Source organism: Perognathus longimembris, chromosome 18 (genome assembly GCF_023159225.1).
Source record: "Perognathus longimembris pacificus isolate PPM17 chromosome 18, ASM2315922v1, whole genome shotgun sequence".
Taxonomy (NCBI): domain Eukaryota; kingdom Metazoa; phylum Chordata; class Mammalia; order Rodentia; family Heteromyidae; genus Perognathus; species Perognathus longimembris.
The window spans coordinates 28727502-28736565 of record NC_063178.1 but is presented as its reverse complement, the minus strand read 5'-3'; positions in this window follow the sequence as shown (position 1 = coordinate 28736565).

Here is a 9064-nt window from a genome sequence, read left to right as displayed (position 1 = left end):
TAAGACTTCATTATTTGCCATCTTTCTTGTGTTTCTTCTGCCCATTTGGATTGGGAATGCCAGTCTACCAGCACCTGTGAGCACTGTTTAAGACCCAAAGCAGCCCTTACCAAGCACTGTTGTGTAAATCTTACAATTTCACAATTATATACAGATAATTTGTATACCTGTCTATAAAGTTAGATTTGGTGTTCCTAAAGAATACAATTTCAATATAACATCTGATCCTGGGCCCTGTATTCAGTAGTTACTTATTTACTGTTACAACCTTATACACAATTCTTGTTTTTATATTAAGTTCTTTTAGGACTGGCTTTCTCTATGAACCCCTTTGATTCACTCGTATTAAGCTGGGATATCCTCTATCCAATAACCAGGAGTCAATGGAGCCTGGAGGTCCAGGCAGTAAGTCAGGAGGGTAAGTTGGAGGTAGTAAAGAGAATAGAGTAAAGTGTATTGGGGGGGTGGTGGTGATTTTGGTTTAGTTTCAGTGACGTGGAAATGTGGAGAAGAGTAGAATCAGTAGAAAGCACATTGATAAAATGACAGACACTGGAGAGTTAGCAGAAAAGGGTGTAGGAGTTAGTTATAGGAAAGTAATTTTTAAAGGAAGAGGACGCAACGAGAGAAATGAAGTAAAAATACTGGAAGACAGATACACAAAACTGAAAAATTATTTCAAGGAAGCATAAGTAAATAAAAAGGAAAATAACAGAAAAGGGACACCCAAGCAAATAAACAAACACACAAAAAAAACTTGATAAAACAAACCAGTAAAAATGGAAAACAAACAAACAAACAAACAAAAAAACAGCCAATGATGTTTCAGGTGTGAAAAAATTAAAAAGAAAATTTTAAAGAAAAGTTTAAAAAAAATGTTTGAAAAGAAAAAGAAACCAGTCTCAGGTTTCCCTGCAGTGGACTGCAGTCTATTTTCCTGATTGGCTGGTTTGACTTGATTTCAGTTGGCAAGGGGTGGATCTGTTCTGACCTTCTCCCCTGTTGGTGCAATCGTGGGTCTCTGAGGTTCGCACAGCTTGCAGGCAGGCCTTGGGCATCCTCTGTCGATGGGGACGTAGGCAGTCACAGGAACTGTGGCTCCTCTGTCTGCTGTGGGGCCGCTGCCATTGATGCCTGGACTTGACTAGACTGTGAACTCAGCAGAGCGTGGCGCGTCTGGCCTGTTTTGCTCCACTAAGAGTTGCTTGCCTGAGGGAGGCGGCCTCTTTGGCATAGGTAGCTATGGAATGCAGCTCCGTTTTGGGCTGGGAATTAGTTTCCTCTGTGACAGGACCGTTTAGCTGTCCCCGGAACTCTTTGTTCCTCCTTCTGTTGTTTCCGTGCCCCTGGTAGCTGCTCGCAGCTTTTGCTTTAAGTTTAGAAGTTCCGGCGGGCAGGGCGGGGCATCTCTGGATAATCCCCGGACTCGCCTCCCGCCAGGGCAGGGGGCGTTCTTCTGGGCGGAGCTGGTTCTCACTGATTCCGCCCCTCCTGCCCTTTTCAAAGATGGCTTTTTTGACCTCACTTTCCCCAGGCCCGCTTCAGTTCCAGTCTGGTCTGACCCTATGCCAGTGGCAAAGATGGCGCTTTGCTCTGGCGGTGGGGACAGGGATGCCTTCCAGAAGCTGGACTGTAGGCACAAGCGACAATAATTTTTTTTTTTGCGGGGTACTCACGCTGTCTCTGCGATGTCAGGTCCTCCGTGCTCGGCTGCCGTCTGGAGTATTTCTCGCTTTAGCAGCGCGGAGTGCGGGGGGCTGTGCCAGGCACTGTGCCTGAGCCGGCGCTGGCGCTGCAGCGGGACGCCGCCCGGAGCTCAAAACTGTGTTTCCAGACCAGCAAAGTCGATTTTTCCTTCCTGTTCAGAATCCCTGTACTGTTAGAACTTACTTTGGATTTCTTTCTCAGAGAAACAGTTTCTATGAGGTGAGAAAACTTCGATATTGGAGGGAGCCCTGCAGGGCTCAGCCGCTCCTCCACCGTCTTCCGCCAAAATCCTCGCTACTGCTTTTCTTAATCACAGTGGAGATATTTACTGATAAACAGCTACCTACACAGAATGTTCATGTCGTTCCTAAATGAGCTTTTATCTCTCTCCCCTCACCAGAAATCAGATTCTTCTGAGGATATCCCAGTACATGATCCTTTCCGCTGTGTAATTACCTTAAGAAGCTCCAGCTCTTTTTATTATCAGAAGGGATACTCCCTGATATACAGCTGCCTACCCCCTTCGTAAGTGCAGGTACCAAATGAGATTTTTTCTCTGTTCCCTCACCAAAATCCAGATTCTTTTGGGGAGTTACCAGTACAGTAACCATACCAGGAAGTACTTAATTTATTAAGCTACTACTTTTCTTAATCTCAGTGGAGATATTTACTGATAAACAGCTACTTACGCAGCATGTTCATGTCGTTCCTAAATGAGCTTTTATCTCTCTCCCCTCACCACAAATCAGATTCTTCTGAGGAGTTCCCAGTACTGTATCATTTCCCCTGTGTAATTACCTTAACAAGCTCGGGCTGTTTTTATTCTCAGAAGGGATACTCCCTGATATACAGCTGCCTACTCACTTCGTAAGTGCAGGTCCTAAATGACCATTTTCTCTATTCCCTCACCACAATCCAGATTCTTCTGGGGAGTTACCAGTACAGTAACCATACCAGGAATTACTTAATTTATTAAGCTACTGCTTTTCTTAATCTCAGTGGTGATATTTACTGATAAAACAGGTACCTACGCAGCATGTTCATGTCGTTCTTAAATGAGCTTTTATCTCTCTCCCCTCACCACAAATCAGATTCTTTTGAGGAGTTCCCAGTACATTATCCTTTCCCCTGTGTAATTACCTTAACAAGCACCAGCTGTTATTCATCTCAGAAGGGAAACTCCCTGATATACAGCTGCCTGCCACCTTCGTAAGCGCGGGTCTTAAATGAGCGTTTTTCTCTGTTCCCTCACCACAATCCAGATTCTTTTGGGCAGTTACCAGTACAGTAATCATACCAGTTTACTGAGTTACTGATTTTCTTAATCTCAGTGGAGATATTTACTGATAAACAGCTACCTACGCAGCATGTTCATGTCGTTCTTAAATGAGCTTTTATCTCTCTCCCCTGACCACAATTCAGATTCTTCTGAGGAGTTCCAAGTACATTATCCTTTCACCTGTGTAAGTACCTTAACAATCTCCAGCTGTTTTTATTCTCAGTAGAGATATTCCCTGATATACAGCTGCCTACCCTCTTCGTAAGTGCAGGTCCTAAATGAGCTTTTTCTCTATTCCCTCACCACAATCCAGATTCTTTTGGGGAGTTACCAGTACAGTAACCATACCAGGAACTACTTAATTTATTAAGCTACTGCTTTTCTTAATCTCAGTGGAGATATTTACTGATAAACAGCTACCTACGCAGCATGTTCATGTCGTTCCTAAATGAGCTTTTATCTCTCGCCCCTCACCACAAATCAGATTCTTCTGAAGAGTTCCCAGTACATTATCCTTTCCCCTGTGTAATTACCTTAACAAGCTCCAGCTGTTTTTATTCTCAGAAGGGATACTCCCTGATATACAGCTGCCTACCCTCTTCGTAAGTGCAGGTCCTAAATGAGCTTTTTTCTCTGTTCCCTTACCAAAATCCAGATTCTTTTGGGGAGTTACCAGTACAGTAACCATACCAGGAAGTACATAATTTACTAAGCTACATCTTTTCTTACTCTCAGTTGGGATAATTCTGATAAAGAGCTACCTACCCAGTATATTCATGTCGTTCCTAACTGAGATAGTATCTCTCTCCCCTCACCACAATTCAGATTCTTCTGAGGAGTTCCTACTACATTATCCCTTCCTCGATGTAATTACCATATCAAGTTCCAGTTGTTCTTATTCTCAGAAGGGATACTCCTAGATGTAACGCTGCCTACCACTTTCGTAAGTGCAGGTCCTAAATGAGCTTTCTTCTCTCCTCCCTCACCTAAATCCAGATTCTTTTGCGAAGTTACCAGTACAGTAACCATACCAGGAAGTACTTAATTTATTAAGCTACTGCTTTTCTTAATCTCAGTGGAGATATTTTCTGATAAACAGCTACCTACGCAGCATGTTAATGTCGTTCCTAAATGACCTTTTATCTCTCTATCCTCACCACAAATCAGATTCTTTTCAGGAGTTCCCTGTACATTATCCTTTCCCCTGTGTAATTACCTTAACAAGCTCCAGATGTTTTTATTCTCAGAAGGGATACTCCCTGATATACAGCTGCCTACCCCCTTCATAAGTGCAGGTGGTAAATGAGCTTTATTCTCTGTTCCCTCACCACAATCCAGATTCTTTTGGGGAGTTACCAGTAAAGTAACCATACCAGGAAGTAGTTAATTCATTAAGCTACTGCTTTTCTTAATCTCAGTGGAGATATTTACTTATAAACAGCTACCTACACAGCATGTACATATCGTTCCTAAATGAGCTTTTATCATTCTGCCCTCACCACAAATCAGATTCTTCTGAGGAGTTCCCAGTACATTATCCTTTCCCCTGTGTAATTACCTTAACACGCTCCAGCTGTTTTTATTCTCAGAAAGGATACTCCCTGATATACAGCTGCCCACCCCCTTCGTAAGCACAGGTCATAAATGAGCTTTTTTCTCTGTTCCCTCACCACAATCCAGATTCTTTTGGGGAGTTACCAGTACAGTAACCATACCAGGAAGTACTTAATTTATTAAGTTACTTCTTTTCTTAATCTCAGTGGAGATATTTACTGATAAACAGCTACCTACGCAGCATGTTCATGTTGTTCCTAAAAGAGCTTTTATCTCTGTCCCCTCACCACAAATCAGATTCTTCTGAGGAGTTCCCAGTATATTATCATTTCCCCTGTGTAATTACCTTAAAAAGCTCCAGCTGTTTTTATTCTCAGAAGGGATACTCCCTGATATACAGTTGCCTACCCCCTTCGTAAGTGCAGGTCCTAAATGAGATTTTTCTCTGTTCCCTCATCACAATCCAGATCCTTTTGGGTAGTTACCAGTACATAACCATACCAGGAAGTACTTAATTTATTAAGCTACTGCTTTTCTTTACCTCAGTGGAGATATTTACTGATAAAGAGCTACATACGCAGCATGTTCATGTCGTTCATATATGAGATTTTATCTCTCTCTCCTCAACACAAATCAGATTCTTCTGAGGAGATTCCAGTACAAAATCATTTCCCCTGTGTAATTACCTTAACAAGCTCCAGCTGTTTTTATTTTCAGAATGGATACTCCCTGATAAACAGCTGCCTTCCCCATTCGTAAGTGCGGGTCCTAAATGAGCTTTATCTCTGTTCCATCACCACAATCCAGATTCTTTTGGGGAGCTACCAGTACAGTAAACATAAAAGGAAGTACTTAATTTATTAAGCTACTGCTTTTCTTAATCTCAGTGGATATATTTACTGATAAGCAGCTACCTACGCACCATGTTCATGTCGTCCCTAAATGAGCTTTTATCTCTCTCCCCTCACCACAAATCAGATTGTTCAGAGGAGTTCCCAGTACATTATCCTTTCCCCTGTGTAATTACCTCACCAAGCTCCAGCTGTTTTAATTCTCAGAAGTGATACTTCCTGATATACAGCTGCCTAACCCCTTCGTAAGTGCAGGTCCTAAATGAGCTCTTTTATCTGTTCCCTCAAAACAATCCAGATTCTTTTGGGGAGTTACCAGTACAGTAACCATACCAGGAAGTACTTAATTTATTAGGCTTCAGCTTTTCTTAATCTCAGTGGAGATATTTACTGATAAACAGCTTCCTACGCAGCATGTTCATGTCGTTCTTAAATGAGCTTATATCTCTCTCCCCTCACCACAAATCAGATTCTTTTGTGGAGTTCCCCGTACATTATCCTTTCCCCTGTGTAATTACCTTAACAAGCTCCAGCTGTTTTTATTCTCAGAAGCGATACTCCCTGATATACAGCTGCCTTCCCCATTCGTAAGTGCGGGTCCTAAATGAGGTTTATCTCTCTTCCATCACCACAATCCAGAGTCTTTTGGGGAGCTACCAGTACAGTAACCATACCAGGAAATACTTAATTTATTAAGCTACTGCTTTTCTTAATCTCAGTGGAGATATTTACTGACAAACAGCTACCTATGCAGCATGTTCATGTCGTCCCTAAATGAGCTTTTACCTCGCTCCTCTCAGCACAAATCAGATTCTTCTGAAGAGTTCCCAGTACATTATCCTTTCCCGTGTGTAATTACCTTAACAAGCTCCAGCTGTTCTTATTCTCAGAAGAGATACTCCCTGATATAACGCTGCCTACCTTACTTTGTAAGTGCAGGTCTTAAATGAGCTCTTTTCTCTGTTCCCTCACCAAAATCTAGACCCTTTTGGGGAGTTACCAGTACAGTAACCATACCAGGAAGTACTTAATTTATTAAGCTACTGCTTTTCTTAATCTCAGTGGAGATATTTACTGATAAACAGCTACCTACGCAGCATGTTCATGTCGTTCCTAAATGAGCTTCTCAATCTCTCCCCGCACAACAAATCAGATTCTTCTGAGGAGTTCCCAGTACATTAACCTTTCCTTGATGCAATTTTCTTAACAAGCTCCAACTGTTCTTATTCTCAGAGGAGATACTCCGTGATATAAAGCTGCCTACCACCTTTGTAAGTGCAGGTCTTAAATGAGCTTTTTTCTCTGTTCCCTCACCAAAATCCAGATTCTTTTGGGGAGTTATCAGTACAGTATGCATACCAGGAAGTACATAATTTATTAAGCTACTTCTTTTCTTACTCTCAGTGGAGATAATTCTGATAAAGATCTACCTACCCAGTATGTTCATGTCGTAAATAAATGAGCTTTTATCTCTATCCCCTCACCACAAATCAGATTCTTCTGAGGAGTTCCCAATACATTATCCTTTCCCCGGTGTAATTACCTTAACAAGCTCCAGCTGATTTTAATTCTCAGAAGGGATACTCCCTGATATAGAGCTGCCTACCCCCTTCGTAAGTGCAGGTCCTAAATGAGCTTTTTTCTCTGTTCCCTCACCACAATCCAGACTCTTTTGGGGATTTACCAGTACAGTAACCATACCAGGAAGTACTTAATTTATTAAGCTACTGCTTTTCTTAATCTCAGTGGAGATATTTACTGATAAACAGCTACCTACGCAGCATGTTCATGTCGTTCCTAAATGAGCTTTTATCTCTCTCCCCTGACCATGAATCAGATTCTTCTGAGGAGTTCCCATTACGTTATCCTTTCCCCTGTGTAATTACCTGAACAATCTCCAGCTTTTTTTATTCTCAGAAGGGATACTCCCTGATATAAAGCTGCCTAACCCCTTCGTAAGTGCAGGTCCTAAATGAACTTTATTCTCTGTTCCCTCACCACAATCCAGATTCTTTTGGGGAGTTACCAGTTCAGTAAACATACCAGGAAGTACATAATTTATTAAGCTACTGCTTTTCTTAATCTCATTGGAGATATTTACTGAAAAACAGCTACCTACGCAGCATGTTCATGTCGTTCCTAAATGAGCTTTTACCTCTCTCCCGTCACCACCAATCAGATTCTTCTGAGGAGTTCCCAGTACATTATCCTTTCCTCTGTGTAATTACCTTAACAAGCTCCAGCTGTTTTTATTCTCAGAAGGGATACTCCCTGATATACACCCACCTACCCCCTTCGTAAGTGTAGGTCCTAAATGAGATTTTTGTCTATTCCCTCACCACAATCCAGATTCAATTAGGGAGTTACCAGTACAGTCACCATACCAGGAGGTACTCAATTTATTACGCTACTGCTGTTCTTAATCTAATTGGAGATATTTACTGATAAACTGCTACCTACGCAGCATGTTCCTGTCGTTCCTAAATGAGCTTTTATCTCTCTAGCAACACCACAAATCAGATTCTTCTTAGGAGTTCCCAGTACATTGTCCTTTCCCATGTAATTACCTTGACAAGCTCCAGCTGTTTTTATCCTCAGAAGGATTACTCCCTCATATACAGCTGCCTACCCCCTTCGTAAGTGCAGGTCCTAAATGAGCTTTTGTCTCTGTTACCTCACCACAATACAGATTCTTTTGGGAATTTTCCAGTTCAGTAACCATAGCAGGAAGTACTGAATTTATTAAGCTACTGCTTTTCTTAATTTCAGTGGAGATATTTACTGATAAACAGCTACCTAAGCAGCATGTTCATGTCGTTTGTAAATGAGCTTTTATCTCTCTCCCCTCACCACAAATCAGATTCTTCTGAGGAGTTCCCAGTACATTATCCTGTCCCCTGTGTAATTACCTTAACAAGCTCCACGTGTTTTTATTTTCAGAAGGGACACTCCCTGATATACAGCTGCCTATCCCCTTCGTAAGTGCAGGTCCTAAATGAACTTTTTTCTCTGTTCCCTCACCACAATCCAGATTCTTTTGGGGAGTTACCAGTACAGTAACCATACCAGGAAGTACTTAATTTATTAGGCTTCAGCTTTTCTTAATCTCAGTGGAGATATTTACTGATAAACAGCTTCCTACGCAGCATGTTCATGTCGTTCTTAAATGAGCTTATATCTCTCTCCCCTCACCACAAATCAGATTCTTTTGCGGAGTTCCCCGTACATTATCCTTTCCCCTGTGTAATTACCTTAACAAGCTCCAGCTGTTTTTATTCTCAGAAGGGATACTCCCTGATATACAGCTGCCTTCCCCATTCGTAAGTGCGGGTCCTAAATGAGCTTTATCTCTGTTCCATCACCTCAATCCAGATTCTTTTGGGGAGCTACCAGTACAGTAACCATACCAGGAAATACTTAATTTATTAAGCTACTGCTTTTCTTAATCTCAGTGGAGATATTTACTGACAAACAGCTACCTATGCAGCATGTTCATGTCGTCCCTAAATGAGCTTTTACCTCGCTCCTCTCAGCACAAATCAGATTCTTCTGAGGAGTTCCCAGTATATTATCATTTCCCCTGTGTAATTACCTTAAAAAGCTCCAGCTGTTTTTATTCTCAGAAGGGATACTCCCTGATATACAGTTGCCTACCCCCTTCGTAAGTGCAGGT